Source organism: Artemia sp. Qi Xiang Cuo, chromosome 11, assembly GCF_049724085.1.
Source record: "Artemia sp. Qi Xiang Cuo chromosome 11, ASM4972408v1, whole genome shotgun sequence".
Taxonomy (NCBI): domain Eukaryota; kingdom Metazoa; phylum Arthropoda; class Branchiopoda; order Anostraca; family Artemiidae; genus Artemia; species Artemia sp. Qi Xiang Cuo.
The window spans coordinates 38,433,866-38,460,270 of record NC_142804.1 but is presented as its reverse complement, the minus strand read 5'-3'; the positions used below and the strand labels follow the sequence as shown (position 1 = coordinate 38,460,270).

At 37.3% G+C, this 26,405-nt stretch overlaps 1 protein-coding gene across 1 annotated transcript in view; it reads right to left on the bottom strand.

Moving 5' to 3' along the window:
* The window catches only part of LOC148946954 (uncharacterized), a 138,741-nt gene that overhangs the window by 15,142 nt on the left and 97,194 nt on the right, over positions 1-26,405 (bottom strand). The gene's annotated exons all lie outside the window — the stretch shown is intronic.

The following is a 26,405-nucleotide window of genomic DNA, read 5'->3' as shown; positions in this document are numbered from 1 at the left end:
TTTTAAATTGTTGTGTTTTAGATTATTTTGTTTATAACAAAAAAGACACATAGTTTTAGGGAGGTGAAGTAAACGTTGTGATTGTTGTCTTTTCTTTCGACCAGCCACAGACCCGTTGTTTGATTTTTCCTTGAGATTTTTCTCTCTTTGTTTCGTGTGATGTCCGAAGAAAATGGGCTTAGAAGCATAAACAGTCTAATTCACTCTATGACTTTTTAATCTTAACAGAGCCTTAAGCTAAGACCTCGTATCTATGGTAAGTGGGTATATTTTGACACATCCTTCTATCAAAAGAAATAAGGTGGCGAGGTTAATATTTTAATGGGGTTTTGTTTCTAGAAATTCTTACAGATGCAAAATTGCTTCTGAACTGACCAGAGCTACCCTGTTAATTTACATATAAAATCCGTGAATTTGAAATAAAATATGGAAATGAAGTTCCAAATTGTGATGGTTTTGGCACTAGCTGAATCTTGAAATCTCAATGGTCAAAAATCCTTAGTCAGATGTACACAATGATTTCACTCAAAAATACTAACGCTGTACATCTTGGACTCTTTCTGAGACGAAATTGCATATTTTTTTTGTGGCAAATTTTGAGAGAGGAAAATCTATATTTAATGTTGACTTCTATAGTTCCATCACCTAGATTAGATAAGGAGCTGTTTTTATCAGCTCTTTTTGTAAGGTTTATTGTACACATGTAAAAAACCTAAAAAAGAACAAACATTACTTAAAAAAGTTTTTCTGATGGAAGCAAAGACTGAAATTGAAACTCAAAAACGAACAAAACTTCCTGTTTCATACGCTAAAATAAACTGACTCCTAATATCTCCCTATATTCGTATAGTTATGGAAAACTAGTGTTTTACTTAAAACTGAGCTTGCTTAAGTTTTTTAGAGAATTCAAACTATAATCAAGAGGTTATCGACACCATAACCGGTCAGGTTATGTATCATCCTGTTTTCCGTCGGCTTTTTTCGGTAAAGGAAAAGAAAATCAAAAGAAAAGACGCTAATAAGGTAAAAGATACTATTTTAACATAGCTGCGAATCTTTTTTTAAGGGAAAAAGGATAAGCTGAAATATGCGACTTGTTCAATTCATGTCTGAGCAGACAGCACAACATCCTTTTCGAGGAAATTCGACGAACGCTTGAATTTGCTTCAACAACAGTTACTCTAAGAACAACCATGACCGTCTTCACAATAGTTATCGGTGAGTAAAAAAGACATTACCATATTCAAATGGAAAAGCAAAATAATTCTTACAAAATTTCGAGTCTAAATTAGAAAAAAAAAAACGACAAAACAGGAGACTCAAATAAGAACTTAAATGTAAAATTAGGTCTATATCCTAGGTTCCTGAACCCTACTCCTCTTCCTAAAGTAAAAATCCTATATCAAGAAGAAAAGGTATAAGGATTGAATAATTGACTACTGGAACATGTGATCACTCAAATATTCGCTGAGACAAGATTATATAGCTACAGAACTTCATCGTTATAACCTTGACATATGCGCATTTCCAAGACGAGATTGAATGGACGAAATATCTGGATCCTTTAATCTCCGTCTGGAAATAAAGTTTATATTTTATAATTCGAGACCATTGGATAGTTTCTGGTTTAGCAGGAGCATGTTCTCTGTTGTCCCCCAAAGCCGCCATCGGGATCCTCAAATATGAAGCTGTACATAGCAGAATTACACGTATGACATTTAAAAGCTGCATAACAACATGGCCGTCCTTGCAAGACCAATTACATCTGAAAGACCAATTTTATATCAAAATTCAGATTGTCATCTACAGGAACCACCCCCCTCCCTAGAAGACATACTCGTGATTAGAGGCGATTTCAATGCAAAGATAGGTGGTAGATTAATTGACTCTGAGCACGCCATCAGCAATGCCAGCCGCGGCTAAAAATGAATCAGCGGACACAGACTGCTCTTCGTTTCAAAGCAGAACAATTTTGCTTTAGCTAACACCTGATTTAGACACAATCTCTACCACATATACACCTGGGAATTCCATCATTGAAGAGTGAAAGCGCAAAATGATTACCTGTTCATATCCCAAAAGCGGAAGGCCATGGCGTTAAACTTCAGGGTGCTAAGAGTGCTAACACGGGCTCGAAAAATGGACCTGGCCATTTCTTACTAAAACGAGGCAACGATATAGACTCAGCGCGAAGAAGGCTACCATAACAACTCAACAAACAGATGTATCTAAACTGAAAGTAGATAAATGCTCGAGAATCCTTCAACTTTTTAATCACTTCGCCAGGCTTCAAAATAACGCCCATAGTACCAGTCAGGTTTCCAACAGTTTCAAAGACTATGCAAAGGGAGCCACCATGAACATCCTCGGAGTCGTAGAATGAAGAAACCAAGGAATGGACTTTTGAAAAGGCGTGCTATAAAGCAATCAAGGCCCTAGTCAGAGTCAATATTGAAACTTCTAATCTGGTCCTGATTGAGGAGAATCTGAGTCAAGGCTGCGTCCTTTCGCTGACTTTATTAAACTGTCTGACGGCCATATTGGGTTCTCACAGTCCTTGACAAGTAAAAAGGTGTATCAATGAGACTGTTCTTTAGTATCATGGATCTTGACTATACTGATGATGTGGACATACTTGCTGAATCTGTTACTGACGCCAAAGCTATGACCAATGAAGTGGCAAACAGAGCGTTCTCTATTGGCCTCCAAATGTGTTAATCGAAGACGAAAAGGATGCGGACGGCTGGGATGGACAACGCCTCTATATGTAACCCTGAATAGTAGCCCATCGAGAACGTTCAGTCATTTAAATACTTTGGCTCGATGTAAACGCAGCTAGGGAGTCCTCAGTGGATATTCGGAATCGCATATCCACGCATGAAACGTCTTTTTACAACTCAAAAAATCCCTTCGGAAGCGCAGCGAAATCTCTCCAGGCACTAAGCTCTCTCTACGTCAAACGTGGTTACTGAAAGCAGTGGAAGCGTTAAATCCGAACATATCCCATCAAAAGTGCCGGCAACATTTATAAGGCACTCACCTTTCAGACAGTCTCAATTTACAAAGGCAGGAGAAGATATGGCCCCCTTATCTCTGAGGTTGACAAGATTAAGCGTCTGATGTGTTTTAGCACCACAATTAGACGATCGGAAAACCATTTAACCAAAAATCCCTTAAATGTCTACCACTAACCAGATGGAAGAATAAAACCAGATGAACAGAAGAAGACGTGACTCGCAACAGTCCGACCTTGAGCCTGTCGGGGAGCTTCAGAAACTTGGCCGGCGCTGGAATCGTCACTGGCTTGAAATCAAGGAGCTAGCCACCCTCGAGAAAATCTCTGGAAAGAAGCATGGCATCGTCTACTGGGAACCATGGTGAGCCTGGATGCGGCTTGAACGTCAAACAAGCACAAGTAAGTACGTAGAAATCGAGACCAAGACTTTAATTAGGTTAATTATTAGTCTATGGTACTTCAAAATAGGCTTAAAGCTTAGCCCTATGATAACGACAATACTATCGCTGAGTTTGCACAATGCAGTTTACAGTTCAGGTTAAAATGGTATGTCCCAGATAAAAAAAAATGACGACACGTTCCTTAAATGCAATCTCAATCCGCTGATTCTACTTAAAGGCAACTTTTTCTTCTATTTCCCGACAACAAGTCTTATTAATTTTTTTTTTATTATTATGCTATGTATACGAGCTAATGCTTCATAATTTTGCCCCAAAACATAGAATCTAATCCAATCTATTATCTTTTTAAAAATATATAAACAAAAATAACGTTACTTTTGCCGAAAAACATAACACCTATTGTTTGTTTCTGATAGATTTGGCGATATTGCGATTTGGTTATGTCTATCACCGAGTGTTTGAACCTAGATCATTATTTATAATTGTCGTATCGTCACTTGCATGAAGACATAATTCTCTAATCTAAAACGTATCAGAAACGAAGAAAAGGTAAAGATATTAGCACATTTCCATGACAGAGGAGAAATCCCAAAACAATGAAACTTGACAAATGAACTGTAAAGTACAATGGTCTAAGATGTATCTTTCTGCTCAATAGTTGGTGTCGGAGGGGCTACTTCACGCCTCCAATCATACAGATCAAAATCTTTTTATGATTCTCGTTCAAACAAGGTAGGACACAGTGTGGTCAAAATATTTAAATACAAATATAGAAAAACAGTATTAAGTAATTTTCAGAGTATTTAAAAACATGTTTGAATATATTTTTTTCTTAAATCACTTTAAAATGCTAATTAATTGTTCTTTTAAATACTTAAACATGGAAATTTTTGCTTTTAGTTTTAATACTGTGGATTCCTAGTCTCCGACTGAATCTTCGTTCTTAGCAAAAGGAAGTCACTTAGCTGAAGATTTGGAATTTATTATACCTTGGTTCAAAAAATAAACTTAGAAGTTCACAAAATCCATGTGATTCTTGATGATAGAGGAAGATGGACCAATTCTGAAAAGTCCAGCCGCGTAACTTGCTATTGATAAATCTATTCTGTTTAGATGATGGATTAGGTTTGACCGATGATAGTCACGCTTATTCAAATCATTCAGATGCTATCTCAGATTATTTTTATTTTTGTTTCCTAAGTGGCTATTGTAACGGAGTCAGAAAGTCCATGACAGAAATGCAGCTGTTAATGTGCAGTTGCTGAATTATTTCAATGACAGAAACAGAGAGCTGAATAGCCCAGAGTTTTATCTTATAGTAAATGGCCTTTTCTGAAGTATTGACTTTATTGAAACCGAATGGGATTGAACAGCGTTTTTTAATTTGTCAAAATATTAATGAAAAAAAAAACAAAAAAAAACACAATAATAATCAAGATTACTGGAAAGAACAAATGAAAATAAACTGAATGTTTAGCATATAAGTAAATTAATTCATAGAAATCTCAGAAATTCAAGATCCGAGATTGTATTAACAGTATTTTTAATTTTTCAATGTTATGAATATACAAGAAAAAAAGTTGAAATATGTTTGATTTTCAGAGAAGCACAAGTGATACAATAGTCTTTAGAAGGTTTATAGGGGTTAACCACCCTACTCCTGTTTGTAGTACTATGCGTCCGTTTTAAGTTTCACCTGCTTATTTGTTTTAATTTTTACTGGTTTTTGTATCTATTTATCCATCTATATCACTATCTATTATCTTTATGTTTCAAGTGATTATTTATCTTTATTTCTGATTGATTCAATTGCTAGTTTTTATAAGACTCTATTCGTCTTAGGTTTTCACATGGCACTTTGTTTTTCTATATAAAAAAAATCAGTTTTTTTAATATGAATTTTTATTAGTTAATATCATAAGCATTTTTTTACATTGCGGTCAATTTGAAATTTGGATGCACATAGTGTCTTTAGATTTATTTCAGCATCTCCTTCAACATTCTCTAAAAGTCAACTAAATATCTTTAGCCATTCCTGAGATATTGTAAATACACCATTTTGAAACCTTGATGCTCATACTGTCTTTCGGTTTAGATTATCGTACCCCTCAGCGTCCCCTGAAAGTTTTAACTTAATACCCTTAGTTATTCCTGAGATATTACAGGTACGTCTTTTTGACCACCTGGGTGCACATAGTCTTTTGATGTAGTTCAAAATCCTTTTAAAATTCCTTGAAAGTTTCAACTTAATACCATCAGCGGTACCTGAGACATTGCACTGAAACCTTTTGGGCAAACTGTATGCAAATAGTGTCTTTTGATTTAGCTCAGCACCCCTCTTAATACCTCCAGGAATTTTCAACTTAATACCCTGATCTACTCCTGAGATATTGTAGACGTGCCTTTTTGACAACCTGGATGAACATTGTTTTTTTTTGTGTGTTTTTTTTTCAGTTCAACGTGCCCGGAAACTTTCAATTTACTACCCTTAGCCGTTCCAGAGACGGTAGATAATCCCTTCTGACAACCTAGATATACATAATGTCTTTTGATTTCTTTCAGCGCCCCCCCCCCTCAAAATTCCCTGAAAGTTTTAATTTGATACCCTTAATTTGATTCCCTTTTGACAACCTAGATGCCCGTAGTGTCTTCTAATTTAATTCAGCATCCCCCTCAACATTCCGTGAACGTCTCCCCCTTAGTCGTACCTGAAATATCGCAAGCCCCATTTTATCCCATTATAAAGGTACATTTAAAACAAATGCCAGTTTGCATTGTTTACGGTCCTTTCCCCATGGCATTTGGTGTTGTCGTCCCCGGTGGAATTACTAATGGGCTTTTCGACTATTTTAAAAAATGGCTGTCTTAAAATTTTGATCAGACGTCTTTGGAGGCTACGGGTCCAGGGGTTAGGTGTCACCCAATCACTTTCGACTCTTAAAAAAGGGCACAAGAATTTCAAATATCGAATCGAACGAACCCCCTCCGAAATTTCTACAGACCATCTCTTTCTTAAGAAGTGACGCCGAGAAGTGACCTCTGAGTACTATATAACATATGTATTTAGTAGAGTATTTGGTATTTAAACTTAAATAATTTTAAATATTTTTTACAACATGGGACCCAAACGCATAGCTTCTTATTACAAACTTTTCGGAGGGGGCAATGGCCGACAGAGTTTCTCCAACCATACAAACTGAAAAATCCTTGCATCATACTGGTTCAAACAAAGTGCAAGCATGCCTACTTTCTGCAAAAAAGTAGGTGATACGAAGGACCTGAGAGTTTGGAAAAAATAAGAAAAAGATGATAAGAAGCTTGAAGCGGCTACAGACCAGCTTAGTGCTTCCAATAAAACACACTGAAAACACTTGTGCCAATCTGCTCCAGATTAAGCACAAATCAAAAAGTTGACCGGGAAAAATAGTGATAACGGAGGGGTCACGGGCCAACTCAGTGTCTCCAGCTGGTTACTGCGTCAAATTCAGTTTTGTACAACATCAGTACTTAGCTCGCTGTTTGCAAGGTCATTATCCGATTTTTTTTTTATGTTTAACATCAACGAAGCTGTCAACCTCTTGAAATTTCCTAAATGCTTGTCTCTTGAACAAATTTTTGTAGAAGAAAAGTGACGTCGTATGCTTTTATCACCTCCTCAAGAATTAATGATTAGCGTTTAAAAAAGTTGTATCTCTCTTAATTCAAAAACGAACATCACTACATCACTATAAAGAAACGAGCACAGCAAAGCCCCCAGTTTCTTCAGCAATGAGAGAACTATTATATTTTGGAAGGCACACATGATACAATTGCTTTGCTTCAATCCCAAAAGCAGAAAATAAAATAAGAAACGGGAGCGAAATACCAACCAGAAAGGGTATGTAAAAGTAGATGGAAGCACTTTTGGGCCCATGAGAAACGGTCATTTTGGATCTCAAGGCTTTTCTATTCTAAGAAAATATTTATAAAAAAAAATATTTGAAGCCGGGATCAGAGAACGTATCACGTATTTTAAGCACTTTGACCAAACTTAAATTTTGAACTGGAAACTACATGCTTGCCTACTTGTTCGGAGTGTTTCATTTGAGCGCAGTCGAAGAAACAAAAGCATGCAGAACAGCTTTAAGTGGTGCTATCTGACACAGTTCCCTTCAGCTCACGCACTGAAGGTTGTGGCTGAAGGAAAATCAAGAACCATCCTTTTAGGCCCATGGCAAGAATTGTATGCAACTTGTGAAAACGTAATGTCATATCCACCAATCCGGACTGAGATCTGAACTTTCCATAAAAACTGCGAGACTACACCTTTACTACTTTTTCGCAATAAAATAAAATCTGCGGCAAGAGGAAAACCCTCGAAGAAAACCAACGTTTTGCTACGGGAATCCATTCAACTATTAACTATCACTTTAATTTACAATTCTAATAACATCTAATTACAAAACATTGCATTTTGTTTTTATGCATGTTGGGTTTGATATTACTTTTCCCGTTGAATCAAAATCAAGAGTCGAGACCAAAAAAAGGGATTTTTGGCACTGTACTTCAAGTACATTAAGAAAATAGTACGCTAAAAGCGATTCTTAGCCGAGTTACAACTTTACAATTTACCCTCCAGGCGACTATGAATTACGCTTCCAGATCCAACAAATTACAATCTGACCTTAACCAGCAAGTACTGCTTTGAATGTTGCAACATCTGACAAATAGACTTTTTATTTTTGGATGTGAAACAAAATGGAGGTTTTCTTTGTTTAAAAACAAAGAATAAAAACTATTTTTATACGGATTTTATTTAGTTTAAATATTAAAAAAAAATAATAGTGCTAAGATTTCCGGCATCCTTTTCCCGATATCAGTACATTAGATTCACATTTATTAGTCTAAAATGTAATATGTTTTCATTAATTTTTTTTCTCTTTAACTTTATTCCTTCACAATAAAAAGAGACATTGGATAAATAAAAATTTTAGTTTAAGCTATTTATAGTTTTTCAGTAAAAAGTTTCAGTTTTTGGTAAATTGCTTTCAGTTTTCAGTTTCAGTATATTTCAGTAGTTTTCAGAATTTTACTATAATTTTCAGTAAAATGCAAATGACAATCTAGCTTTTAGGGGGATTTTAGGAAACACCGTAAATATTTCTGTAACAAGTTTTCGACATAAAATAGTAATGAGAATTAGTTTAATTTTACTATTTTAGAAAATATCTTATTTTCATAAGTTTTTACCCTTTTAAATCAATTATTTTCAAATGAATAATTAGCAAAAGAAATCTTTACTTACATATGTAACCATAAAAGCTTTTGTTGTTCATGGTAATTTCTATTAATTATAAATTTCATTTCCGAATTCATAGTAATTCCTGATCATTTCAGGTTTGACATGCATAGGCTAATTTCCGATTATTTTAAGTTTTAAATTCTGTTTTTAATTTCCATGAAAAAACTTTGTTTTTCATTTTGTACACAGGGAATTTAACCCTGTTTTTAATCTCCATTATTAGTGGAAATTACCGCTTCAAAACGTTATCAAACGTAAAACCACCTAAAATCAGCCTTTATTAGAGGTGACCTATCACATCCCTCAACCACCTCTAAAATATATTGATTATGCGAAGTACAAAAATCCCAATCCTAACTAATTCACACAAAAAAATTTCTGATTTCAGCAAAAGGTGGAAAGAGTTCCGAGAAGGGGAGCAGAACGATCTTGATAAAAATTACAACGCCAAATTCAACAGGCCGAAGAACTCTAATACAGAGGATTCGGCCCTCTACCTTCGAAAAAAATGGAATCTAACATTTTTGAAAATGCTATACAATTCATTAAATGCGTAAATTCATTTTCGAATGATTGAGAAGAGCCTACGCGAATAAAAATACGGATTGAACACGCCGTTCATCGTAACAAGTAGCTAACAAACATCGACCCTCTTCAATAGTAACAAAAAATTTAAATAAAGAAAAAAATTTGAAGACATTATATAGCCTACATCAAAAGAACTTAAGTTTTTGATAATTCAAAATAGAAAAGGTTTTAAGCTCACCTACAAAATTAACTACAATAGCCAAATTTCGATTATATCAGAAAAAAGGCACAATATAAAATAAAGTCAAAGAATTCTTATAACATTATTTACAGTTTTTAGTTACCATTTATCAGTGAAAGTTATTGTTTACTGTTATTTTTTTACGGATTCCCTCACAACTAGGAGATCTGAGAAGGGAAGCAAACTCCCTCGTATATAGTACAGCTCTTTACTTATACAGTTCTATACTTTCATTTGAAAAATAATGTCTTTTTTTTAGATCGATTATCATTAAGTAGAAGAGCTTAATCACTTTTAGATTGTCAAAAATGCAGTTATTTGACATAGATTTAGAACCCTGAGCATATTGGTGTAAAAAAGTCTCTGTCTTATGAGAAGGGAAGGGAATCTGAGGCATTTTTCAAAGGGGTCATTCCAATTTGTCCTTAGGTAGGTTTTTTTTTGAATTGATCTGGCTAGGAGGTTCCCCATCGTCTAGTGTGCGGCTATGATTATGCAGATCGGAAAATTCAAATTAAAAGTCAGGGAAAACTATAGCCCCTTTTCCAAACTTTGACTGCAATAATTGTGTCATTATTCATCATGACCAGACACATCCAACCTTTCGTGGTGATGAATGGGCGATTAGGTAATGTATTTGCGTCAGTATTCATAATTATCAGCCATTGTAAAAAAGTAAAAAAAAAATACATTAACTGCTTTGTCAGTAGTCATACCTAGTGGGAGGTGGGGTAGTCACCTTAAAAATTAGTCTAAATGACCCATCCTGAAAAAATTAATAAAAGTGGTGACAATTTACATACATTTCGTCCTATTTTAACAAACGGCCCACCACCGAAGAATAAAACCTATGTGCGCCTATGTCTATACAATTCAATTTTTATAAGGAAAAATATTTCTTACACTAATGTTGCACATACTCAAAGAGTCTTTAACGATTCTAAAAAGAAAAAAAGTAACTTAAACATTAAGCCAGTATTTAAGTTCCATTGAATAAACTTTTAACAAGAGAAAAGGAATCAAAGTGGAATTTAAGACACGCCAATATACTCAAAGAAGTTAACGTTCGCCAAGGGACATATTCCAGCCTAAATATTTACATTACAATTCCCATTTTGTTTCTTTTCTAGTCGTGGAAAAAAAGAAATCATGTGCTCAAGAGTTTAAAAAAAACATAAAAACCTTAAAACTCACGCGAACCAAAACCACAAAACGAGTGTGAAAAAATAAAATGGCGTAAAAATGTGGTAAAATGGACGAATTACCTTCCGATTCATACACATTATACGTGCCGCGCTGCCCATAACCAATAATTTTTCCCAGAAATAATGCATAAAATGACTTGTGTAATCAACATGATATAAATTCCTGTTTTCATGATGGACTTAATTGTATCCCAGCAAGATTAAACACAAAAAAAATAATGTTTTTTGTATAGTAAACAACGGTTGAAACTAAAAAAGAGCAAAACTACGAAATTTACACATTAGGACTACATTCACCAAATCCCACAGGTAAGTGTACTGGGATTGAACTCGCGCTATATTGAAACACGAAGGCATTAGAAACACAAGACAAATATTTTAATTTATGATTAGAATCTATTTCTCTCATTTATTTGTATTTTGTTTATGATTTAAATAAAAGAAAAATTATGTCCTAGCATGTCTAGCCGAGGATTGAGGGGGGCAGCAACCCCCTTTAATAACTGGCTATTTTCGCACGTTTTAACTTTTGACCATATTTTACGTGTAAACAGGAAAAATTTTATGGTTGCAAAACTGTTGTTTTGAATCTGAATTCAGAATACAAGCAATTGTATACAGATGTAGGCTAAATATATATTTTATTCCCGACATCTACTTCATGGGCACCCGCAGGGAGAGGGAGGCATGCCCCCCTGAAAATTTGGGACTGTAACGTAATTATGAAGAAACCAAAGGAAAGACAGCAGAATAGGGAATAACCATGGAATAAAAAGTGTGTAGGTCCATGGTTGGCTCCAATAGGTCATCCAATAGGTTTTAACCCCCTAATAAAGGCAGTATAAATTCTAATTTTTTACTGAGTGACCCCTTTCCAGTTTTCAACAAACGTTTTCTATATTATTTGGTTGGAGTAAGACCTGAATGCTAGGAGTTCTTATCTTATTTTTCGTAAGTAGCCTGTTGTTTTGTGTATTTTTGTAATTACTTTACTTTTTTCATTTTTATCTACTTTTACTTGGACTCATGCTGAGATTCATGCTGACTCATACTCAGACTCATGCTCAGTCATCCTCTCAACAGAGACCTCCCCCAGGCCACTCAGCGCGCCCCCAGGTGGCGGATAGGGGAACGTCCTACAGATATGTAGGGTACCTCCATTGAGTAGGAGGCGCGGACCAAGGGGGACCCAGTCCCTGGGGGTCCTTAATTGAAACTGGGGCACCCTCGCCCGAGGGCTGTAAATACAGGCCGAGGAGGAAGGCCCCTCAGCCTTCTTCCTCTTCGTGTCCCCACCGGCCCCACCGGCGTGTGGACACGTCCCGTCAGTAACAAACCTTCTCCCAGCAATGGGTTAAATTGCATGATGAAGCAGAACACCATCGTGGGAGGATCCCCTAAAGGAGGACAACTGCGGAAGGGCGGAAGATCCGTATTACGGACAACGGCCTCTGCAAGTTGGTGGAGAGGAGTGGCTTGCCGCTACCACCCATTTAGCCAAGAAACCACCTCTCTTGAAATCATGAAAAAGGGCTCAATATTACGCAAACATCTGCTACCTGCGTCCGGGGTAACCGACGAACAACCAATTTTGAATGATGATATTGCGATTTTACATGCTACCGCGTGCGGGTACACGAAGAAACTACCGCTTTCGGGGCAACCAACGATCTTAGGCCTAGGAGGACCCCACTCGGGGCGAAAATCCACACGGTTGTTCCCTTCCAACAAAAACCACCCTACACTTTGGCACGCTAAACATCCGAACACTTGCCAAACCGGGAAAACTAGATCTTGCCCTTAGAGAACTACAGAGGTACTATTGGGAAGTTATCGGCCTTTCTGAGACTCAGCTCCCCCGAATGAGTTAGAAAAACCTCTCTGGAGCCTCCCTCTTGTTGTTTGGCCGCAAGGACGGAGTTCATCGACAAGGTGTAGGATCCTTCGTATCACCAACTGCTAAAAAATCTCTAATCTCTTTCACCCCAGTCTCAGACAGAGTAACCGTCTTACGACCGAAGGGAGCTGCCAGAATATCTCTGTCGTCCAAGTCTATGCCCCAGACTCCACCAGAAGTGAGGAAGAATGCGATGAATTCTATTTCATACTACAAAGCGTCATCAACCAAATCCATAAGAAAGATTGTCATGGGGGACTTTAACGCTATAGTAGGTACAGTTAATACCGGTCGGTCCGATATAATGGGGACTTTTGGTCACGGAAAACTCAATGCAAGAGGCGAACGATTGCTCGACTTCTGTCGAGAAAACGAGTTATTCGTAACGAACACAGTGTTCAAACACCGCCATCGACGTAATACGACCTGCAGACGGTAAAACCAAGAACATGATTGATTATATGCTGATATTGAAGCGCTTGAAGTCCTCCGTACTAGACACAGTAGCATTACCTGGAGCAGACTTCGACTCTGACCACACTCTTCAGATGTCAAGGTTCAAGCTAAGAATGAGAAAATTGCAAAAAACAACAAAAATCTCAAGATTCCGTGTGGATCTGCTGTGGGATCCCGAAAAAAGGCAGACCTACACTTCCACTCTGTCTGAAAAATTTCGAGAGATCCTAGAAATTCATTCTCCCTGACCACCGCTAATGAGATAGATTCCCTGACCCAGCAGGCTACATCAGAAATCATAGAGACAGCGAAGGACGTCCTCGGACGAAAAACTCCCAATGAAACACCATGGATCACCGATGAGATCATTGCGCTATGCGAGGATAAGCAACCTTTTTTGCAACAAATCTGACCACCACAGCCGGGATACTTAAAAGCTCCTCAAGAGAAGAGTAGAGCGAGAGATCAACAAGGGACTACGTAACAACCTGCGGAAGAAATGCGAAGACTGCGAAGTACTGTTCAAGAAGGGGAACAGCGGAGCAGTTTTCAGAATGGTACGAGAGTTAAGCCGAAAAGAAAGAGCCGCAAACGTCAGTAATCCTGGACAGAGACGGAAATTAGAATTGCGATTCAAAGACGGAACTTGAAAGATAGAAAGAATACTTTAACAATAAATTGAACCCCGCAGTAGCTGTGGAACCGGAAATACTAACCCGCTTCCCCTACCCGACCAAGAACTCAGACCACCACCCCAACTCGTCAGAAACCGAGTCAGCAATCAAGTCGCTCAAACATGGAAAAGCTCCTGGTCCAGACGGAGTCAACGCTGAACTAATTAACGTCGCATCGGATGATGCAACTGATCTGTACCCTGCCATTGTATCTACGGTGTGGGAAACAGGTCACGTCCCTTGCAAGTGGTGCAATTGTACCCATTCACAAAAAGGGGAAAGAATGCGGAAACTACCGTCCGATTAGCCTCACGAGTCACCAATAGCGTGTCCTGACAAAAGTCCTACTCCGACGCATACAAACAACGACTGTCTTTGCAATTGGAGAATATCAGGCCGGCTTCTGCCCTGAAAGATCAACAATCAACCAGATATTTGTCGTTCGACAACTCATGGAACGATACATTGAATTCAACCAAGAACTCTACCAACTATTCTTTGATTTCCGTCAGGCATTTGACCTGATATGGCGCGAAGGACTCTGGCATATCCTTCTTTAATACGGGATCCCCTTTGCGGTAGTTCAAATAATCAAGAGTCTGTACGACCAGTTCCGAGGCCAAGTAATAACCGCTGATGGGTCGTCAAAAGAGTTCACAACTTCGTCAGGAGTTCTCCAGGTTGCATCTTATCACCACATTTCTTCAACCTCTTTCTAAATGCCGTTCTGTCACCAATGCAGTCGGAATATGGCGCAACAATAGGAGGGCTGCTAATAGACAATCTTGCCTACGCTGATGATATTGATGTGCTAGCCAACTCTGCACAAGAACTGCAGGCACAAGCTGATAAACTCTACAATACCACAAAGCCGACCAAAGTCATGGTAACTACAAGACGTGAACTGGACAAACCACCCATTATCACCATAGGCGGGAGACAGGTTGAAACGGTTGACCACTTCCTGTACCTAGGTAGCCAAGTGTCCTCAGATAATTGCCACAGCTCTGACGTTAAACATCGACTTGCACTTGCTAGCTCTAGCTTCCAAAGACTAGCCAACCTGTGGAAAAGTGTCCACCTATCCAACAAACTCAATTTGCACCTATTCAACAGTTTAGTAATCCCCATAGTTATTTGAGGATGCGAAACATGGACCCTGAAAACTGAAGACGAGAGAAAACTACTAGCTTTTGAGATGAGATGCCTCCGGCAAAATGCTAGAATCAAATACACTGACCGAATCACAAATTTGGAAGTACGTCAAAGGCTCCAGTCCACTGAAACCATTCTCAGTAAAATCACGAAACAACAGCTGCGCTGGTCCGGCCACGTCAAGCGAATGGAGCCGAGCCGCATCCAGAAAATCACCCTCAAAGGATCCCTCCATGGTCTTCATCCAAGAGGAAGACCACGAAAAAGATGGAGGGAGAACTTCCACTTCGACAACGTCATGATAGCCCAGTTATCACGTATCGCACCAGACAGAGCAATGTACCCCAAAAGGAGTGGCCCCAAAACGCCCCACGAGGATGGCTAGGACGAAAGTAAGTAGTAAGTATACTCTTACTTTACTTGACATAATTTTTTCATTACCTTAAAAAAGATGTTTTTTCTAAAATAATGTTATCAAAAAAGCTTTACTACCTATCAAAAACCAGACACAGATCATTGAAATACTGACCGTTTTTTCTGCGTTAGAAAAAGCATCATGTTCATAAAACTATACCGTTTCATGAAATGTAATTAAACAAACAAAAAATATTTTCAAACTAAAAGTAAGGGGTAACTTTAAAACCTAAAACAAATTGAAATAATTATGTATATAAGCAGGACTGCCCCCTCCTCAGCCCCTCGCTCATTAAGCTTAAGAACTTTAGAGCTTTGAAAAACGTTCTTTTTCCAATTCAATGACCCTTGAGTTTCAGTAAATGTTCTTAAAGAATTTGCACAAAAGTCAAACTTCAGAGTAAACAGCAAGGAGTTAAGGAGGAGACAGCCCCTTTCATATAAAGAATAATCGGTTCAAATAGGTTTCAAAGTTGTTTCTTACTTTCAGTTGAAAAAAAAACTGTTTTTTTTTAATTTAATTTCTGTTTGTTTTCCAAATACTGTCCAGACCTAACCAAGACATAATGTGGGGTTCCGGCCCCTTAAACCCCTGGTCAATCGCTGTTTCAATGCATATATCAATAATTGTAAATTGATTAATCCCGCCTTATATTTTCAGTTTTTCTACTTAAAAATTGGAATTTTGGATTGCAATTTAAATTTTGGACAAAATTTGAATATAGCCTACAATAAAAATTTGCGATGAATAGTATTTTTGTGCATAAAGTTCTTGTTAATGTTTCTACAGCAGGGTTTCGGTTAGATGAAGAGGGGTATTATTGTTCATATGGACGGAAATTCTATGAGACTTCTGATCTTCATACATATATTTAATACATTGAAACATTTCATATAAATAGGAAAAGAGAAAAATTACCATTTAAAATTGCTGAGAACAAACCTTCTAGTAGCATTTACCCCTACCCCAAAGAAATTTTCTGGCAGGGCTCATGATGGCTCGCCTCGCCTTTGCTACCTATGTGCTGATAGACATGGGAATGCAATATTTTAGGCTGAATAGAGAAATATTCTATTTAATTCCTACTCCCCCCCCCAGCCTATTTCTACATTTTTCAGGAAACTCATGGAGAGTAAGCAGTTTGGCCATTAAAATATGCTTTTTTTGGCATCTACCCCCATCCCCGCCTACACAATGACCACCACCCCCTTCACTATAGCTGATACGCAATAACAAGTCATCAAACGTAAGTAGTTATCTAAGTACCATTTCTACAAGACATATAGGAAAACATTTCTACAAGACATATACACCTTTTCAAAGAGAGTGAGTATCCTCTCACATGGCCTTACATTTCTATAGAAGCTATACGAATTACCATGCTATTCTATGTTCCTTCCATTGTTATTCTATGGGACCTCTACACGTGATTAAACGCGTCATGAAACTATGTGCTATTTGCTTATGTCCCGTTGGTACCATGCCAAACGAGTGGGGATTCCCAGCCTGTTCCTAGACATTGCAAAAAAGATAACAGTATGAATGGGGGATTCCCCACAAACATTCTTTTCAACTCTCAAGTTTTTTTTTCAACCAGAGTGGGTTTTTTTTCGAGCTGACACCTGTTTTTTAGGCAGCCAATCAGAGACAACCAAGATATTTACTCCTCTCTCACTCTCTCTCAGACAATTTTTTGCTGTTGCTAGCTCAGTTTCATTGTGGCAGTGAGAGTGTCAACACATGACAAAATGTTCCAGACATGTCCCCTCTGTATGTACACACTGGGCAGCTGTTCATCATGTGAGAATTGCACAATGATTGATGAGTCTGATGAAAAGTGTAGATTATGCAACCCGTGTAAATTGCATAGAGGATATGCTGTACAAATTAAAGGTTGTAATTCCTGTCATGAAGAGGTGTTTGACTCTCATCCTAGAGGTCACCTATGTTCCAATTGTCACTACGATAAATGTAATCAGTGGGAGAATACATATCCTGGTATGATTGGAAAGAATCCTAAGCGTGATTTTAGTTTATTGCTAAGAGATTGGTATCGTCATGGCTTTAGATTGTTCTGGGAGGAGGAACCAGGTCAACGATTCAACTCCTGGAACAATAAAAGAATTTGGTTTCTACGTCATCGTTGTGAAGACAATGACTACTATGATTATAAGCCCACTGATTTTTATTTGGCTGTGACGGAATGTGATTCGTCGCTTGAGGACACTATTTGTGACATTACTTCAAATAAACAAATTGAAACATGTGAATTCTACAGAATGAATGAGAATAGTATCATTGACTATACAAAGAAATATGACAAGAGTGAAGTTACACTCTACTGTAGAAAATGTGATCCTGACATTGCAGTACATCAGGATCAGTACACTTTGAATTCGGATAATAGACCTGCTCTAGTTGTTGTTGACTAATATCGAGTAGTAGATTAAATATAAAGGATAATAAATTCGCTTTATCATGTACATACTTTTTTATTACTATACAATTTCACATAAGATTCTATAACATTTCATTAGTAGGGCACTAAAGTCAATATTAAATACGCTTGTAAGTATATTTTCCACTAGAAAGTCGTTCAATCGAGGTAAGTCAACGTAGATGTCAAGAAACTGCTTGTAGGTGTAGCCACGACATCTGAACATGAAAAAGAGTAGTGCATGAAAGCCACATGTCTTAGTCGTTAAATCCTGTACTTCGTTGATTTTGAATAATGGTTTTCCCACTGCTTTCAATGAAGTTGCTGATGTATGGTGTGTCGAATTTATACGATAGGCCAAGAGGATAAAAAAATTCAATTCTCTTCGCTGTTTGAAAGATGCATAGCCAATGACCGGTCTTCAAAGTCGATGGACTGCTATTAACAATGATTAGGGTATTGTTAACACTTTGAAATTTTTTCAATGAAGTCCGATGGTATGCAATAGGACTTGTACTGGGACATATATGGATCCATACTAAATACGTTGATTATTTGGTTTGTGTTCATGGTGCTAAGTCTAGTAGAACACTGCCGTCGGGAGTGATTTTCCACTAGGTTTCAAATTGACTCAGTGATATTAGCGGGATACTCTTAGTTAAATCATCGGCAAATGTACACTCTAAACGTACATTCCCTGTTTGTAGTATGTTCATATCCTGAGTCTCCGACAATTCCAAAACAATTACCCCATGATTTTTTGAAAACATTGAATCGGTTATTCCATTTTCAAATAGTTGAGAGTCATGATCTAGGGATTGCATGGTCAACTCGTACAGAGTTCTATAGGATTTTTTTTCAAATGAGAGTGTATAGTGGAATACGATTCACTTTGCACACAAGGCTAGATAGACCGAACAAATTAAAATCATGGGGGGATTCAGTCCAGGATCCAACAGCACTGCCACTCTTCACAAAGGCCAAAGCCAATTTTGATTGGATTTCTTAATTGATAAATGAGAAAACAATATACGAACGAGAGCCGGCGGCAATGTGACGTTGAGTGGTGATCGTATGGGGGACAGTATGTTTGATGTAGTTGCTATTGGCTCTTAGCTTTTCCACTGCCAATGCAACAGAGCTCATAACTTGTTGTTTTCGGACGGGGAGAATTTCCGATTTGATAATGACATTTGCATCGGGTGCTGCAGGGAGTGTTTGTCTCAAAATTAAAATAGAAAGGGTAAGCTTTAGCCTTATGTGTGTTTAAACTTTAGGGGGTAACATTCGGAATATATTGAATTTAGCATGATATAATTTGACGATTGGATTAAACTTCTGAGCCACATCTGTAGTCAACTCGCTGGTGGTGTCGACACCTGATTGATACTCATAGGATAATGATTGTCCTCTCAACTTCTTGTATGCCTTTGGTGTCATCGTCATAAATTGTATGTAGCTTGCATAGTTTGATAAATTACTGATAGTGCTCACCAATGTTCCATTAATAAATACATTAATTTGTTTGAATAGGTTGTGTAGAGTACAGTTCTCGTAGGAGAGACCATCGCCAGCATTTGGAGTTGTATTATCTGACTTTTTCTTCACCGCAACATTTACCTCAATAAATGTTGATGACAAATCAATGAAATAGTCTTCATTGGAAAATATTTAAAAGTGTATATTTTCCAAGAGGGGTTGTTGGTGATGAAATTGCTCATAGTAGCCATACTTGACACTGATATGAACATTTTCAGCTTTCAATAGACTCAATGAGGAACTAATCGATGGATGTGATTCCTTGGTGGGGAGATAAGTCATCTTAAGAGAAGAAATCCTTCTTTGATCTAACAATCTTTTTCTTTTCCTTCTTCTGCTTATTGGTCTTCCTTGTTTTCTTCCTCAAAATCCTTGTTGATGTCCTTCGCTTCCCGCCTGGGTGAAGACTGATGAGTGAACGACGTGCACGCATCCTTTTCAATCCCTCCCCATTTTGTCGAGATTTTAGTTGCTCACCAACGGCTCTTGCTGAAGATCTAATATTTTCCTTAACACTCTCCTTGAAATTCTTGCCCGACCCCCAGTCCTGTAGTGTAGAGGCAGCAAAATTTGATGCAGCAGGCACAAGATATTTTCTGGCAAGGGGTAGTGCAGAACCAAATAGCCTAGCAAACCAGCTACCAAGACCATAGCCCGACATTGTAGTACGACCCTTATAATAGTCCAATCCATTGCCTATCTGACGTGGACTCAAAGCACTAACATAGCACTCGATATTGGGGCAGACAAATGGAATTCTCCTATTGTTCATTTTAGGTGCTTGCGCTATCGTCAACGATGGGTCTAAAAGGAAACGTAATCACTGCTAAGGCTTTTTTTATTGCCTGAAGAATCCCCTAACATACCTCTTAGCGTTAACTGGTAGAATTCCAAATACGAAGTGTTTACAGTAACATACTGAAGATGCTTTATATTATAGTGATGAACAAGTTCATGAGATGTTTTTCGTTCAAGAAAACGTAGGAGGGGGACATTTGAATTGCCAACGCTCGATGTTTCCACAAAGGATGCATAGAGAAATTTGCAAGAGTCCGAGGCGAAACCAGGTGGATAATCAGCAAAAATAACTTGATGCATTCTGTGAAAGTTGCCAACATTTTTCCCATTGATCGTATTCAGTTTAAGATCAAGAACATCTCTCAGGCTATCATGCAGGATAATTATTGCAGTGTCAATAGGGGAGGAAATGTAAATCCTATCTTGTTCCAATTAATAATTAATATGGAATTTACAATTCCTACGATGTGAGATTTTTCTATTGATTGTACGACACAAATCTGTCATATAATCTTATTCAATATACTTCAATTAGGCATGAGGATATTCGCTAGATTTAAGTGCCCCAACCCATTCATAGTCGACAAAGAGTGTCCAATCGAAAGGTATAACTTTTATATCATACACACGATTCTTTCTCAGGATGTCATAGGTATTTTTGAGAATACATTCGACAAGAGCCACTTAATACGCACTGTCAAATTTGATGACGGGGGAGAGTTTTGTCCAAAATCACTTCTCCTATTCAAGTCGTTGTAGAGAGGATCGGAAACATTGGACATAAAAGTTACATATAAATCATTGGGTATTATCAATATCTTCAACATCGATCCAAGAACCAAAATCAGAGTTGTAACCTAGCTCCCGAATAAGTGACTGCTTCTTACCTCTGCGGGTACGTGTATTTAATATCTTTTCAATTTGATAGATTTCATTATTATTTCTAACTTTTTGTACTTCATAGTTATAAAAGCCACTGAGAATCTCTTAATCTTTGGTATAACGCAAACGATAAGTTATGGGTTTAGTGTCTAGGATTTTTGCCACTTTAAAAAGTTCGGTGGACCACAAGTAATTCCCCTTTTTAAAAACATTAGTTGTCCAAATAGTTCGAACAGTATCACCAACATTGAATTTATTTTTCTTCTTGACAATCGTTTCATTGTAATATTGTTTAAGAAAGGTGTCAATTGTATCATGGTCATAATGATGAACATCCGTTGGCGTTGGGTTTTACACTGATCGATGATGTAGTTTATTATAGATCAATATGATATTATATAGATACTTAATAAAATCAGATATGTACTTAAATTTGGAATATACTGAAATTTAAAGCCGAAGATTTCTTGTCAATAGTTCTGCAATTCCAGACTTTATATCACTCTCGCTATTGTAGAACAGTGTACTATGTTTCACTAGTACTTTTGAAACATGGGGATTAACAAAAGCACTGCCACGATCCGTTTGAATTTTTTTATATGAATCCTGTTCGAGAATACTTTCAATGGCCTGAGCAACTTCAACGCCTCTCTTTGATCGCAATGGAATGGCATATGCATAACGACTATAAACACTGATTACAAGTAGAATGTACTTGTACGGTGTATTGTGACATTTTTGAATCTCATCTAGAGTCAGGAGGTCTGCATGCATTATATGCAGTGGGTAAAAGGCTTTAGTTTTTCGATATTGATTGGCATGAACTTTATGAATTCTATGCAGAGTCTAACTTGATTCATTTTGTAGATGGTCTTGTACACTTTTAGTGTGAACACCAGTGACCTTGGAAAGACTGGTGGGTGAACTTAAACTCCCCACCTAACCAATATTTTCATAGACACGTTTCAGAACCTCAACCATTTTAACGTAAACACGTTGTGTAACGTCCACAACCCTTTTGTATGCTGGTGGTTGGTGGGGGTGGTGGTGGTGATGTTGACTTGATACGTCTTCGCTTTTGTATAGCTATCAGTGATGTGCTAGTATTTTCCGAAATTAATTTAAAATCTTGTTCTTCTTCATAATTTAATTGTGGTGGTGGTGGTGTTGACAATGATACATGTTCATTTAATTTTTTTAGAATTTGTCTATTGCTAATAAGACTTTTGGGGAAGTTTAATGTATTTAGAAACTTGTATAGATGAGCGTCAAATGATAATAGTCCTTTACGATTTGTAACCATATCATAGATTAATCAAGTGGAATATAGTTCTCGCCCTGAATTACAATTCCCTTCCCGTTGCTCTCAACTTGAATATGATTTTGAACGATTTCGTTGAGATAGGTTAGGAGTCGTGTTATTTTTTCAACAACATTTTTGGGGCTTTGTTTTAAAAATTTAAAAAAAAATTTATACAAATAAAACATCTTTAATTTTTTTCCAGCATCAGACTTTTGAGGAGATGATTATTTTTTTTTATCAGCAGTAGCAGTGGCCTTCACATGATAGAACTTATGTTTGACCACTTGGCCAACTGCATCTTGAACTAAAGCAGTTTCTTATCATCGTCAATATTATCGTTTTCAAGGAATTTACTCAGATTGTTCTCAAAGTGTTCGACGGGTGAGAGAGCAAGTTCTATTGGAGTCAATTTATAGGGTTTTGCCATTCTCTAGAGAAAACTGTTTACAAGTCCTGCAATTATCGGCAGTAAAAGTGTGAAAAAGCTACCGCCCGCCTGAAGAAGTCGTTTCTTTTTAAAATTCTTTCCTTTCTTTTTAGAGGCCAATGTAAGTACAATTGAACGATGTTGCTTTTCCTGTTGCTTAAATACTTATGGCAGTTGAAAATTACCCTCGGTCAAATTTAAAAAAATTTCAGATATTATATTAATGAAATCATTGTCAATACCATGTTTGATTATGGCTTTCCTAAGCGAGGGTTTTGAAGTGCTTAGAACTGAAAACAGATGTCTATTTTCATGTAGTTTCTTCAGTGTCATGATAGCGACTAATAGGTCTTTTTAGTGTTCACGGGGAGATATACTGTAATTTCATTGTCGAAAATATCTGTGACTACACGCAGATCCTCGGGTGTATTTTGATTAAGATCCAATAGGATTTAACCATGGGATTTATTAGTTGCCTGATTGTATGCTGAGAGAAGAAATTTAGAGGCACCTGGGTATATTTGTTTATTGAGACTTATTAGCGAGCTAGAATCACGAACAACTCTGTAGATGATATAATAAGTGCAGTTCAATGCAAGTGTTCGCATACGTTTGCTCTGATGAAAGAGATTGTGTAGAACCAGCGTAACGGAAATCTTTTCGTGATGAGAGCGAACGGTGAACAGTTGTAGCATTTCCTGGGACCATTGTTCAATAGATTCAGCCAGATCGTCAATGATCAGCCAAGAGTTTGGTTCAATAATGCTGAAAACATCAAGTCCCTGTATGAATTGTATCTGCGACAATCCCATGGTGGTGGCAGCAATTGCTTTTATTTTATCGTATGACTCCTGCCAAATACTGTAACAATAGTAGATTTTTTTCGGCTTTTCCACAAACATTTTATCGCAATTTTTGATTATTTTAGTTAAGAGTGTTGTTTTGCCCGACATTCACGGCACACACAGAAACGATCTGAATGGTGTTTTAAATTTATAAATGTTCCCTTCAATGGTTCACCTGGACAACTAACTGTATACCATAGTTGTCTAATGACTAAATAGTTTCCCTACTACTACTGCTACTCTGTTCAAGAATAATATGAAGAAGAAGAAGACGAACAGAGAATCATATTTTCTTTCATTATATGCATAAAAAAGTAACAATACTTAAAAAAATACTACATTAAAAAAAGCACATTAAACTTGAAAAAAAAATACAACATTTACATAGGCACAGAGAGAAAAAAAAAATACTTAAATAAATACAATTTTTTTTGTTTATTTATTTATAGAAAAAAATACAACATTTATTAGAATAAAGCACTTAAAATAATATCACTTTTTTTTTAATGCAACATGTACAAAAGCACAAAAAAAATCTGCTCTAAGTCCAAAAAAAAGATAACTTTGGTAGTGGCTGGCGTTGCGTCCTCCACTGGCGGCCGCCCCTCCCTCAGGGCCGCGAGCCCCCCCCAAGGCTGCGAGCCCCTCCCCAAGGTTTTAGGAAAAAATTTACTGGACTTTATTCAAACCGAGACTTTCCCTACGGATAACACATTTGGCCCGGTCTGAAGTTAAATACCGCCCAAGGGGAAGGGTAGTCGCACCGTCTTGACAAACATTGACCTTGTTGAAGATGGTACTCATGGCAATTTTCTCTACATTTACAGTAAAATTCCTGTAGTTGAGGGAATGAATTGCCAACAATTTTGCTCGTGGAATTGTATTTTCAATAATACAATTCCTATAAATGTCCATGTCGGAATTCTTATCCACATAGTGCGTGGGTACTCCTTTGCAACATTTCTTGATTTCCTCTTTGTGTGTCTGTATAAAATACACTTTCGGACTTGAAAACACACCACTGGAAATCATGTCACTTCCCGTTTCAGATTTACAAAATAAAGTCTTATTTTACACCCGAAGTTTCATTAGCTCCAGGTTTAGCCCACTCCAATTTGTGTAGTCTATCCAAGAGCTGATAAATTCATCGCGTGCCAAATAGTCAATGTGATTTCGTTTTTTAACTTTTAACGGTAGAGAATCCGTGTCCCCGTACCAGACCTCTACTTGACCCTTTTCCGGCCCCTTTACCCTAGCCACACTATACTAGAAGTCTGACTTGAGGTTTTTTTAGATCTACAAGATAGCACTGCCTGCAGCAGCTTTTGTATTCCGGATAATACTTCTTGTTTTCCTATTCAATAGTACCATATCCGGGGTAATGATTGAGAAAGAAGTGTAAATTGGAATGGAAATAATTCAAGCCTATTGCTTTGGGTCAGTCATGAATTCACAACGCTTTCTATTGTAAATACCCTGGCACAATTTACCAAAAGCTGAATTCAAACTGAGCTTCTAAATTCCTTTTTCGGCTTTCGTCTGCTCTTCAGAACATTTCTAGACAAAAGTGCCAACAAACGTTTTCGGATATGGTTTTTGACTAAACTTGAGCGCTCTGTGAACCTTTGTGACGTTAAAAGTTGTTGCACGTCCATTAAAAGGTCAAACGATGTAGAAAACTATATTTTTTTTCGGCCTCAATTAAGCAATAAGTTTTGTTTTGATGGTGATCAATACAATCTATCCTCCTTAACTAAACGTCTATTGCATTGTCTCAATGAGTCCCTAGTGACGGGTCCATCGATTAGCGGGAAAATAAAATTCTTTACTAAATCATGATGCTCGACTGGTATCTCCCTATGAATATCAAAAAACCATCCCACTGGTCCAGTCTCCTCAGCCCTGTCGCCAATGTTTCGAACCTCGGAATCTTGCGGGTTATTGAACCATTTACATTCAACGCAAGGTAGTCACATAATGGTACTGGGTCAAGGAGTGTATATAATTCATATCAATAAAAACTGCATCCAATTTCGTCCCTCTTTTCTCTCCAGTTCGATTAGTTTCGAAGATACGGTCCCCGTCGAAAAAGTAACCACCCATCATTGAACTTTTAATGAACAGGCGCTGAGCAATGTCTGTTATTAAACAGATTTTTTCCCCAAAAATACTTAGTGTAATGCTCATCATCAGATGAGCATATGAAAAATAAGAATCCAAATCGAGATTAAATTCCCCACAGATTTTGTCCGTATTTTTATACATATTGTCTAGCAAAGTTATCACATCCTTCGACAAATACATCTTGCAGTAGTCAAACCCATTTTTACACCCTCCCTCTGCCCATACTTTTTTAGAAAAACTGTATTTATCGGAGGTGCACCTACGATCATATAGACTGTCGTAAAACGATTCAATTGAAGGAATAGTTTTCTCGGCGAATCTCGACATGGAACAATAATACTCATAAGGATAGATACCCTTGACCGTCAACAAATCATATAAATTATTTGGAAATTGTTGCTTTGAGAAGGGGGAAAGCGTTGCAGCCGTCATCGTTTTTCTGCACCTGAATTAATTCGCTCAATGATTGAGGAAAAAAACTGTAAGAATCTAAAAAGTGAATGTTATTCGTGTAATCAACGTCCGCTTCAACAAATTTCCACATAAATTCCAAAACAAGCAACTCTTCCGATGATTTAGGCATTATTTTGTAGGAAAAGCTGTCTATCACCCTTGTATCATCACTGTTCCATTTCCTTGAAGACGTGTTATTGCTGGTAGCACATACTTCAGATTGGAGTTAGAGCTATGGATGAAAACTGGAAGAAAAAGTTGCTCTTTAATTTTTGAGTTACAAGAATCATGAGCCCACTCCTGAAATTTAATTTTTACCGTTGAGTTC